Consider the following 13,123-nt stretch of genomic DNA (forward strand, 5'->3'; position numbering starts at 1 on the left):
GGGATGTGCCCAACTAAATCCAAGAGATGGGCTGGCTTTACAGTACCTGCAGCTCAGTGGGATCAGAAGCAGGGATTATCTGCTGCCTTTCACTACTCTGCTCCAACTGCCTTCCCAAAAATAATCCCCAGTTCTTAGAAGATAAAGACCTCCAAGTTCCCTTAATCTTCTCTTTTTTCTTTTTTTTTTTTCCTTCTAACTTCACCTTTTTTTCAGAGATTTCAGGATTGTGGGTTTTGTGTTTTTTTGTTGTTGTTTTTTGATTGATTTTTTTGTTTTTTCTTTTCCTTTTTTGATTTGGAAGTGGTGAAACAAAGAAAGCAAACACTAGGCAGCACTTCCAGTCACTGTGAAACAACAACCTGGGTGCATATTGCAATCCAACCCCCTCAAACCCTGCTCTTCCCACCCAGGTATCCCTCACAAAACACTCACCTGAGGTTTCCTACCTTGGTCTGTGTCTTTCAGTGTTAGGCTGCCCAGCCATCAGCCATCATGGGAATGCATGGTGGTTGGCATTACATCCCACTGATCATGGGATGAAGCTCTTATCATGCAGACCTTACACCTTGAACTGACCCACCACGCAAAAGTCAATGGGAGGTGTTAGCTCAAGGAGTGGATTCAGGCACCTGTGTGTCCTGTCCATGAAATGGGGGGCTTGCCTAAGGTTGGGCAGCAAGCTGTACTGGCACACAGCTGGTAGGGAATACCAAGACAGGACAGCACTGGAGCTAACACTGGTCTGGTCTCTGCACTGTCTGCCAGTCCCTGAGGGGGTTGCTTGAAGTTGGAGACAGCTTTCCGCACTTGGCACAGGTGCTGGAGCTTTCTCTTTAGATCAAGAAGTGCTGTATTCCTTCAGAGCACCTCTGCAGGACATAGATTCCCACTTAGGGGTCAGAAGAGTTGCTTGACCCTCTAGGCAAGGGTCTGATAGCCTTGATTTTACTTCTCTCTGACAGGGAAGTAAGAATTGTTCCACAAGGAGCTTTGTAAGTTGTAAGCAAGGCCTTTCTGAAGAGTTTGCTCTGGTGCCAGCAGCCTAGAAAAGCAGTCTTCTGGTTACAGACAAACTGCTCTAACCAGTAGTCTTCCATGCACAAGCTGGCTAGTGTCACCATTGCTCAGTGGTGGGGTTATACTGAGTTTTTGTGGCCTTTGCCCAAGCTGACCTCAGGTGAGACAGTCTTTGGGCAGCTGCTCGCATTGAGGTACTGGCTTACCCAATCAGACCAGATGGGGACACCCCAAACACAAACCAGCCTTTAGCTGAATCCAATCTTCATGAACACCAAACCACAAAAGATTCCAGGAGGCAAAGAATACCTGAGTGCTCTGCACCCAAAGAGATAGTTGGGAGGTAGCTATATTTCTGAAAACCTGCTGTGTTTAATTACTTTTGGCTAATTTAGGCCACAGAGGTTAAATGAATCTACATCCCAGCAATTTAAATGCTGTACTTCCCATGCAGATGAAACAGAACAGAAAGATATTTTCAAACAGAAACTTTATAAGAAAGATGTTTTATGAGTAACCTAAGACCAAAGAGCCTATCCAGCAAGGTTCAGAGCCAGTAACATGTCTGGAGTGGAAATCTCACAGTGGGGCACATCCAAAATAAGTCATTCACAATAAGACAAGACAAGACAGTGGGCATCCAAACTGGCACACAGCAGAGGTGACCCAGTGCTGCTGGTGTTGATGGGGTTAGTTACAGGGATCTGCAGGGGGGAACAGACATGGGCAGAGAGTGGCAGGAGCTGGAATGTCTTCTCAGGTTAGTATGCAGTGCACCCAGGGAACCAGGAATTCATCTGGATCCTTCAGAGCAAATTTGGCAGCTCAAGGGAATGTGTTTTTACATGGGAATAAAACTGCATCCCAAGTCCTTGATCTGTGTGTGAGACACCTGACATCTGCTTGCAAGATACCTGGTTGGAGAACGAAGTGTTTCCTTTTGTTGCTCAAGATGCATGATCATCAGTGGTGTGCAATCGTCAGTGGTGCGTGATCTTCAATGGGAGCTGGTCAGTAGAAAAGCAATGCTGTTGGAGATGATTCTTGGCCAAAGCTGAATTTCAGACACCTCCTATTAAACAGTCCTGGAAACAAACAGAACAAAAAAGAGGCACTGCATATCCATACAGAGCAGGCCTGGAGAACAGAGCCGCTTAAAGCTCAGTGCAAAAACCTCTTGCTATCATGGACAAGTGCAGAACATTTCTGGGACCAGAAAATGCAGGTTTTTTAGGATACCTGTGAGGCATGCGACACTGGGTTAGAAGTGTCAGGGAACACAGCCAAACAAGCCACAAATGACTGCTTGTTGCAGTGGCTAGGCCTGGACTCCCCACAGAACTGACATTCTGCCTGCAAGAATGGGATGAAGGTAGAAGCAAATAAATCCATTTTTCTCTGTCTGGGTAGTTTCCTTTTGACAAATAATGGTTGTGGGTCAGGAGGGTCTGGTTTTACAGCCCCCCTGTACCAGCCTGACAAGCCAATAACTCTGCTCTGGCAGATTACTGAAACCATTGCTCATTCTGCAAGGAAAACCAGAGGCTCATTGCAGTGAGGTATGTTACACAGTCCCAGCATACAGAAGAGCTCCCTGTGTTAACCTTGCACACACTGCCTTGGTATGCCTCTCAGTGTCTTCTTTTACATGCACACGCTTCCCTTCACGCTTGTATGTCAGCCACGTGTCCTGAGTGGCTCTCAGCAGGAAGAGCCTTGCCGCTCGCTCAGCAGCCCACGGCCAGCAATCCCCAAGACCCTGCGGGAGCTGGAAAACATTGAGAGGTGGCAGGCAAGAAGCGTCTAGGTTTGAACCAGTGATGGGTCAGGAGGTCTGTGACAGGAGGTGAGCAAAGAGGAACCACTCAGACACTCATGTGGTATTGAAGCATCTCCCAGTGGCACCACGAACCTCTCTGGTGCAGCACAAGAAGCCAAAGCAGAGTTCCTCACTCAAAGGTGATCTCTGGAGTCTGGCATGAGGAACTGATAAAGGATAAATGGAAAAAAATCCACCGGGATGTTGTGGAGCCTCATCTGTGAGAGAAATGCTAAGCAAGAGGCGCAGGCTGCTCTCCTCCAGCTCAGCTGGAACCAGCCTGCCCCAGCCCAGTGGGGCTATGTCCCCAGCTGACAAGGAAGCTGGGGGGTCTCAGATCATTTCCTGCAATGCAATAGGATCTGGGAGCTCCTCGTGCCAGCACCAAGCTCTCTTGAACACCAGATGCGAGGTTAGGAGAGATTCGTGCCAAAAGAGGGAGGTGAACCCCACTAAATGCCCTGGTGCCATGCTCCACAGAAAACCCCCAGCTGAGACAGGGGGGCTGGGACATCCACAGGACACTTCTGGTCCCTCTGCCCAAGAAGAAGATGCCAGAGACACTGCTGGTGACTTTCTTGCTTCTCTAGAGACTGAAGCCTCATACGCACTTGGTCACCAGCTCTGAAGCTGATTGAAAAAGAAAAGGGGCTGCTCTGGGAACAGGGAGACGACCAGCTCCTGGGTGCTGGCAGCTTGCTGCGCAGGAGCTGGGAGAAGCAGAGCCAGCTTAGTGGCCGCAGCTGGCGGAGACAGACCCGTCCTCTGCCGCCGCTCAGGAATGTGGCTCCAAGTGTAGCAGCAGGTGCTGGAAGGAGGGTTACACCACTCTCGCCCTCCAAGAAAAATATCAGCCCCGTTCACCGAGGGGAAGGAGCAGGAGTGGCCTCCACACAGCCAGATTTATGGGCCCCAGCAGGCCGGAAAAAATCCAGTGAACATTTCAGCAAATCCAGCCTCTGTCAGAAGTTACAGAGTGATAGGTGTAAGCCCCCGCCAGACACACAGCTGCCGCCCCTCCCCGCGCCGGCCCCGAGCAGCCGGTGAAGTCACCGTCACACCTCGGGGCTGTGGGAATTGTGGCCCAGGTCACAGCAGGTTGCAGTGGGGTGCAGCACGGGCACCTCTTCGCACCAGGGTGGGCTCTGCAACGGGAAAAGCTTGGGCAGCACTGGGGGGTGTGCAAGGTGTCCTCGGCATCTGGACATGCATGGAGGGGATAGGGTCCGTAATGAGCAGATGGGGCGCCTTTTAGGGGGCACGACCTCAGCCATGAGGTTCATGGGGCTTACTTACAGAAAATGATGGAGATGGGTCCAGGCTGATCCCAGTATCCCCTTCCAGGTCCCATCTAACCCTATCTCAGCTGGGCCACACTCTCTGGTGGGGTCTGCCAGACTGCCAGGGGTCGCTGCCTCTTTGCACCCATCTACTGCCCACCACGGGCGCCCACGAGGAACATCATGCAGAAACCCTTGGCTTGCATAGAGAGCCTGCTCCTTCAGGCAGGAGAGTGCTACCCCTTCCACAGGGACACAGGGAGCTCACAAGGGCAAATGGTCACTGAGTCTTGAACAGATGAGCAAGAGGAGGGAAAAAAAATAGTAGAAAGTCCCTTTAAAGTCACTAACATATCCATTTGTATTGCCCAGTGCTAGGCCTCTGCCTCCACTACCCCACTTGTCATCTCATGCAGACTGCAGACTCTTTGGGACAAGGACATTCTCCTTGAGTTTGGGAACAACCTGCCAAGCTGAGGGTGCTACCAGCTTTCAGGGGCTGGGAGGGACCCTCACACCCCATCAGGACCCTCACACCCCATCCATTATTTCCCAGCCCCATTCATGCTCCTCTGTCACATCCCAGGAGCAAACCCTGCCCTCTGCCATCTCCATGCCTATTTTGCACAAAAAAAAACCAGCCCTGATCCCAAGGTAATAATACTTTGGTCCCAGCATCTTATGGGGGAATGAAGGATGGGAGACAAGCCTCTGCCCTTGCACAGACCCAAAACTGGCGTCTGTTGTGTGCCCTTCCCACACGTCCCGCAGCAGAGGAGGTGTCTGCAACCCCCCAGATCCTCAGCTATAAAGGCAGCCTCCAATAAGAGGATGAGAGGAGGGAGCCTCCTGGCAGACCTTCTCTGTCTGAGGCAGATAACAACCCAGTTGCCTCCCCCATCTCCCTAGAAACCTGAGCGCCTGTCTGGAGACACAGCTCAGTGGAGAGGAGCGCTCAGTGCACAAAGTGAGGGGAAGATAAATCAGCCAACCCTGCACCCATGTCTGCCGTGGTGGAGATTTATAAAGTGGGTGGGGAGCCTGGGGCAGTCGTTTGTTGTGCAGGGCTTGCTGGGAGAGGGGCAATGTGACACAGAGGGTGCCATGGGTCAGCTGGTGCAGGGTTTAGCGGGTCTTGATGGGGAGAGCTCAGCCCCACATCCCAGCACTCAGGGAAGCATGGCACTGGGGCAAGGGCAGCCCATGGCTTCATGTGTTGAAATGCCTGGAGGCTAAGGACACAGAAGAGGGAGCAGGCACAGGAGGCAAAGCCCTTTTGATCAGTGCCTCCATGCCCTGGAAGGGCTTGCTTTGTCTTGCTCATTCTGCTGAGACACCAAGGTTTTGCACATTGTTCACACAGCCCAGTTCCCCTTCCCAGAGGACACAGTTTGAAGGTCTGTTATGATCCTTTGGCTACGCAGAGATCAGAGGATCCCTCCAGCATCCCTGAAGCTGTGAAAGTCAATATGCTGGGGCCACGCAGTTTTGGGGGGACAGGGAGTGAGTGCAGAAGTACAAGAGAACAGTTTTTAGGATCATGCCTCACCTGCTGAGTTCTGTTATGAGTGTGAATAAGAGGAAGAACTTCACAGGAGTTTCTCTGCCTCCCTGTGCCTTTCACGCAGGGCCAATCCTGCTGTGCAACCCCCCAGGCTGGTACCCAGCCCCACTGCCTCACAGGGACCTGCCACAGCCAACATTCAGTTCTGCTGCATCCACTCCTTCCACCTTCGTACCTGGAGCCCTGTGGGACCCCATATTCACCTAGCGGCACCTCTGGGCCCTGCAGGAGCTGAGGCGGCAGAGCCTGGAGGAACCACGTCCATGGAGGAATGCTGGGCCAACCAGGAGTCCAGGGTAAGACTCAGGACACCAGTTCAGGCTTTTTTTGAAGGTTTCTTTAGTGCCCTTTACCTTAGCTCCAAAGCAGACTGTGCTCAGCCAGGCCAGCTCCTTTGGAAAGGGCTCATGCTTCACTTTCCAAGTGCATCTGTCCATTTTAACCAAGTTTCCTAGTGAAATAGAGGTCATGGGATAGCACTCTGTGCATCTGTGTATGTCGCTCAGGCCTCTGAAAACTTGCCCAGCTTCACCTCCAAGCATCCAGTACAGTTCTGAGCAATATGATGTTTCCTAGGAGAATTTTGGAAGGAGGGTGGAGGGGGTAATACTTCACAGAGCCCTGTAGGCTACATGGCAAAATTCAGACCTTATTAACTATCACATAATCCCCACAGAGGCTGCTCTCTAGGCACAAACAACGTGGAAATCCAGCTCCAACATCTCTGCTTTTCCCAAATGGCTTCTTTTTCACACAGACTCCTCAACCTGCCACTGCAGATAGCCCTCCTGTGTGAGAGGCAGAGATTTGAGATCCGTGAGGATCTGAGATGCTTGTGAGGAACAGCTCCTGGGAAGCATGGCACAGTGTGGAGCTGTGCAAGATCTGCTCCTGAGCCTCATCAGAGCCAGGAGTCTGCCCCAGACATAGGTTTTGGAGCCAATTCTGCCTTGACTGTCCATCCTGGCATCTTTACTTGCATCCACCTCTCTGGCTCCACCAGCCTGTCCCTCTCCCTCTTTTGCTGCCTTGGGAAGAAGCACTGGATCAGGAGGTCTGAACACTCTTCTTTACCCCACAGTCTGAAATTCCTCCTCTGGCCTGGAGCTCTCTCTCACACCTACCTCCAAGCATCCCCTGCATTCCCGTGTCAACAGCAGACACAGGCAGGCCCTGGCATTAACAGAGGTCAACAGGGTGGATTAGCATGACCATATTTCAACCACCACCCTAACACCCAGGTGATTCAGCCTCAGGAGAGCCACCTGCATTCTTCTCCAGCGTGCTGCCCAGACAGTGCAGAGCTGTGATAATGCTAGGCAGAAATGCAGACAAGAGTCACTCCGTCCCAAGGACGAGGACAAGTGCTGGTTTGGGTGTTGTGGAGAAGATCAGTGCTTGCATAGAAAAGAAGACTGCTGTCTGAGGGCGTGTGTGCTGTACACAACGGGCTCAGGCTTGAGCTGAATGAGGATGGGCAGGACGCAGGGGAGCTGCAGTGTTGTTGCACCCAGCCCAGCAGGATGCTCTGTGCCAACAGGCTGTGCTCCGTGCAGGCTGGGGGTAGCACATAGACATGTGTCACAGGCTGCACAAAGGGATGCGAACATTGTACACAGCCTGAACATGTGCCTACAAGCCGTATATATGCTTACGAATACGTATATATAACATGCTCTAATCCACATGCTTTCTTCAGCTATTTTTTTCCTGTTAAAGAGTGCAAAGAAAATTCATTTTTACAAACACAAGCTGAACATAAGCAGTATTTTTCTCCAGAAAAAAAAAAAAATGTTTTGGAGCAGCTAAGCAAGGGGGAAGAGTAGTAAAGCGGACAGGAGATTTGGTCTGTCACAAAGTGACAGAGGAGTCCCCAGGGCCAGGTATGAGCCTGTGGCAGGCTTGGTTGTCCCAGGGCAGGCTGCCCTGTCCCACTGCCTTTGTGCTAAGGGGAACAAGGAACCCTCATTCTGCCTGTGCTGGGGAGGGCCCAAGAGTCAGTTTTTAGTGGGACATAGAGGTGAGGCAATGACAGGAGTAGTATGGGGACATGCATGTGCTAGGGGACTGACAGGATAAGGTCGCACCTTTCAAGATCTAAGCATCATTTAAATGACTGTAGAAGCCAGATAAAACAGCAAGTCCTCGTTCATTTAAAATAATAATAATAAAAAATCTCATTTAAAAGCTTGATACCTTGTATAAAAAAGGGGTCTTGAAGCCTTTGAATTCTCCCTCTGGGCAATCTGTAATCCCTCAGTTAAGTCCTCAGCCCTTTAATTAAGACCTCAGTCATTTAAATTTTTAATGAAGATCCATTTGGGGACCGTCATTCTCATTCTTGATTTCATCTTGTGCTCATTAGAGGCTCCTGATTAAAATTCATCATCTCAGAAGATATTTATAACTCTAACTATTTCTAGACCTCGTTAATTCATAGCCACCTGCTTGGAAAGATGTGGGGGACCTTATAGGCGTCAGGCTGGATTGGAAGCTGGGATAATGCTGTGTTGACTGATGGTGACAATGGTAGCCTCGGTGACAATGGCAGCCTCACACGGTATGTGAAGAGATGTGAGGTTGCAAGGGATGCCACGTGGGTAGGAGACAAGGTCAGACTGTTCCTAGTAAGGTGACAGGAAGGTGGCCAAGCTGCCACCAGCCAGATGTGCCAAAGAGGAGAGAGACCCAGTCCCACATCAGCATCCTGGAGGACAGGAGGACTTGGAGATGTTGAGCCATGAAAAAATAAAACACCCCACACCTCTCTCTGTGTCTCCCTGGCACACGTGGATCCTGACTGTCCCCAAAGCCCAGCTGGGACATGGCCACCGAGCTTCCCAGGTTCTGGGTCCTATAGCTGGACCTATAGCCTGCCTGTCACTGAACTCCTTTCCTGAACATCACTAAAACTCAGCCAGCCTCATGGACATGACCCCTGGATGGCACATGGCATCCTTTTCCCAGCAACCTCCCTCCCCCCCTACAAGCTACAAGGGAGGGAACCCCAAAGCTCCCACTTTTTTTTCCCAACCCTTGCCTCAGTTTGCCCTACTCTGGGTTTTACCTCTTCCTCTCCCACCATGTCCTCCTTTGCACCACCCACACCTCCCAAAGCCAAGCAGAAAGATCTGTCTCCCCACTTCTCCTGTCTCCTTTGCTAGCACCTGCATGTTGTCCTTATTTTTACTCTTCCCCACCCATGCTACGTCCCACCATTCCCCTTTTCCCTGTTCCTCACCATCCCTCCAGTCCTGACATTTACCATGACTCTGCTGACCAGAGGGTTTCTCCCCTGTGCTCAGCCTATGTCTGGGTGAACCCTGGGTCCTTGGAGCTGGGGACAAAGCCTGGGGATCAGAAATATCACAAGAGCATTCTCCTGAGTCGTTTCTCCTTTTGACCCAAAAGGAATCTTTTCCTTTGGGATACCCAATGTTTTTGCTTAGCCTCATATTCTTCTGCTTCAAGCCAGTCTTCAAATAAAAATACCCTGAGAAAATAGGAAAAGAGTTTTGTTTCAAGGCTGTCTAATGAAATACTCCAGCACTTCTGAAATTAGACGTTTTACCTTGGAAATATCTCGCAGGACCATGCTGACACTTTCACACACATCCAAATGACTGAAACCTGAATTCACAGCTCCTTCTGGTCCTGCTGAAACCCCGTTTTGGAGTTCCAGCTGGCTGCTCCCACTGCAGCCCAGGTTTTGCTGCCCTGCAGCCCAGCTGAGGGCAGGGACAAGTCATCCTGGGCTCCTTCCACCATGTGTGTCACCACCAGCACTGTCTGCAGGAGCAGGATGCAGCTAACTGCCCTGCTGATGGTGTGCGAGGCAGAGGAGAGCCCTGCTTCCTCGCACGCAGCTGAGACACAAGGGGGTGGTGGCAGAGCTGAGCCAGCTTTGCAGCAATCTCCACATCACGAAGCAGGAAAATGTCTCTGGGTTGCTGTGGACGACAGAGACAGTGAATAAGAAGGATGATAAATGCACTTTGAATCTCTTTGCCTCTAGACAGACACATTTAAAAGTGACCTGCAAGGGACCTTCCCCTTTTGGTCCCAAATAATAGAAGCTCTGAATGGGTTTTAGCATGGGGTTTATTCTCCTTCTGCTTTTTTGTTCCTATTAGAAATTCAGGTCCTTATGCAGGCTCCTGAATGAGTAAGTGAAACGAGGATGCAACAGGAGTGAAGAGTGAACACAAGGGAATGAAAAATTATTTTTAAACACTTTCCAAAGTGCACGGTTTTTATACAGCTAGGGTGGGAGAGGACACTTTTGAATGCGGTTTGCTTTGTGCATGACAGATTTATTTAACTCCAATGATTGTCACATTTCAGACAAAGAAAGCCTTTGTTAAAGTTACAGCTCTCCATGGCAAGTGAACCCTATGCCCTTGCAGGAGTAAGGCCACTTTGCATGGAAGAATGAACTGCTTATTGAGGTGAAATGAGTCCAGAGCCCGCTGCCTGCCAGGAAGCATGATCTGGGGTGGTCCATTTTACACTAGCTTCAAGCCTCAGCTCTGTCCCTGATAGCCAGGAGGGCATGAAAACTGCATGCGTCCAGCCCAAGAAGCAGGGGGTCTCCTAAGCAATGGAAAGAGCCATGACCTGGGCCAGAAATGTCCAGTTGCCATCAGCTTTCCTTTAACTTCCCAAAAGGGCATACTTCTGATTGAATCTGCCCAGGCAGCATTTGAGCAAACATCACGGGTGATATCAAAAGACATCTTTTTGCTATCATGGGTTCTTTTGATATAACAGGTGACCTCCCATCTACCTGGGCTGACCAGTACTACCTAGGATACCTGAAGAGCTCCCCAGTGTGGGACAGGTCTTGGCAAGCTCCAGGTGCCACCAGAGTCTGGCTGCCTAGTGCCGGGTCCCTGGGCTTTCTCCAAGGCAGGCAGTGCCCTTAGAAGGCTGTTTTGGAAACAGGACTAGTCTGGGATTCAGGACCACTGAGCAGAATTGTCTGTCTCTGCACCTACAGGTTTTTTTCTGCATCTCCCAAGTCCATGAAAAGGCATCCATTTCCTAGGATCCTCTTGGTGTACATACCATGAAGTCCCTCAGCCTTTCCAGGACCAAGTTGTGATTGTTTGATCTGTAACAGGCAAGGACTGACGGTTTGGAAAAGGGCGGTGCAGGTCAACACATTCCACATCTCCTGGCAAGGAGAAGGGGAAGGAGCCATCTTCTGCTAATGGGAACAGCACTGTGATAAATCTCACCCAGTCCTGGCAGAGGACATAGATCTCGCTTAGGTCAAAAACTGAACACCAACAACACCCTTTCCGTTTTTAACACACACACACACACAAAAAAAAAAAAAAAAAAAAAAAAAAAAAAAAAAAAAAACAGATAAGTAAGCCAATACTGACTGCTGGTGGGAAAGGGACACAGCAAGGCTCTGCATGCAGACTTCCCTCCCTAGCAGCTTATAGCCCAGCTGAGCCCCCATCATTCTTCTTGACCAGTTCCTACCAAGCTGTACAGACAGTGGCAGTGGAAAGGGCTGTCAGGCAGCCACAGGGCTTCTCTGATTCAGCCAGGTGGGCAAGGCTTCAGATTCTTGGATTTGCTGCATGGCATCAAGGTGTGCATAGCATCACGGCATGCATGGCATCACAGCGTGCGTGGCATCACGGCATACATGGCATCATGGTGTGCATGGCATCACAGCATGCATGGCAGGAAGCACGTTGAGCTGGCACTGTGACCCATCCATGGCCCATGCTGATGATGTCCCTCAGCTCTTCCTACACGGAGTGACGGGCCATGAACAAGCCCCAGCCACCCACCTTTGGCTTTCCCATCCAAGCACCTGCATTGGACCCTGTGTCTGGGCTCTGGAGGTGCACACGTGCGGGTATGGCCCTGTGCAGCCCAGGCGTCGTGGCTGGGACCCTGCAACACCCACTCAGCATGGGAACAGACACCGCAAGCCGCTGCCTCCCTCTTGTGGGCAAATTCAGGGAAGGACGGGGAGCACCCAGGGAGCCCTGGCAAGGTCAGCACTCACAACAACACCCCCAGCACCTGGCCACACCAAACAGGGAGCCCCCACCAGGCATGCTGTGCTCTCCAGCATCTAGAAAACAAACGTGTAGGGCCCGAAAAGGCTCATGCACAGCCCCTCTTGGTGGGCTCCTATACCTGAACAGTGCACCCCCAGTGGTCTCATACAGTCAGGTCGTGTTCTCTGTGCGTGCTGATACTGGGTTTGAGATGAATGAGGGGAGCAAAGGATGCACAACGGTGTACGGACTGCAGTTCTTTGGGCTATCTATAGCAGGCCACTTGCCCTTTGGTTGGAGAAGGCTGGGCTCCACCACAGTCAGCGCAGGAAGGTTAGGGTTAGCTGGGGGACAGAGGAAGAAACCAGTCTGTCCTCTGCAATAACTGACCCACAGCACTTTTGGGAGTATGCAACGGTGAAGGTCAGTGCAGCAGCTGGACCTGCTGGACCAATAGGATCTGAGGTTCCCTTGTTGGAAACCCAGGTTGCTCCAAGCCTGGGAGCTTCTGAGCCTTTGTGAGGTCATCTGGGTCCCCACTGAAGACGACAACATGGGAATGAAAGGAAAAAGGGAAATCCAGGGAGTGGAAGGCCAAATGACCAATTAAAATCTCCGTGGGCACGGTGGGTGGCAGGACATCCCCAGCTGCCCCTAGAGATGCTGAACTGCCCCAAGGGGATGTTTTACAAGGTCTGACAATGAAAAGTAAAAGGCTGAACAGAAATAGCCAGGGGAACTGAGCAAGAATATGCAAACTCAGCTATGACCTGCAAGGAAGTGATAAAGGCCAGGGAAAAACAGAGAGAAATAACACTGCCAAGAGGGCTATTGGGAATAAGAAGGAATTTTGCAAATTGCAGCAAAGGGAAAGCAAATACAGTGTGAGTCAGGCCATTAATAAATGAGAGAGGAACACAAATTAATGAGAATTCAGAAGCAGCTGAGGTACTGACCTGCTTTCAGATTTTCTGTTGCATTCCCAACACATCAGGGTTTTCTGAAGTATTAACCCTTTCCTCTGTACCCTGCAGTACTGGGCATGACATTGGCCAGTTCAGAAAGGCTGGGATTTCCAAAGGAGCCTGTGGCACTACTATGGCCTCATTCCAAGTCCTTTGTGTATTTCTGCAAAGCTTCATTACAGCTGAACTGCAAGTGCCCATGAATATCTATCACAGCTGCCATGTGTTGCTCCCCACGGGGCACTCTTTGCCTGCAAACACCCATTCTCATGTGGTTGTGCTTGTGTTAAAGTCTGGGAAAGGTCTTCTCTTGCACATGCTCCAGACCTCTTCTTCATTTTCCCTATCTGGTTATTTTGTATGTTGATCCTATTTGCCTTGAAACATTTTTCAACTCTTCTTTTACTAGAAGACCTCCTGAGGTCTTTTCCTACCTGAACTGTCCTTTG

Source organism: Anser brachyrhynchus, assembly GCF_964034855.1.
Source record: "Anser brachyrhynchus genome assembly, chromosome: 21".
Lineage (NCBI taxonomy): Eukaryota > Metazoa > Chordata > Aves > Anseriformes > Anatidae > Anser > Anser brachyrhynchus.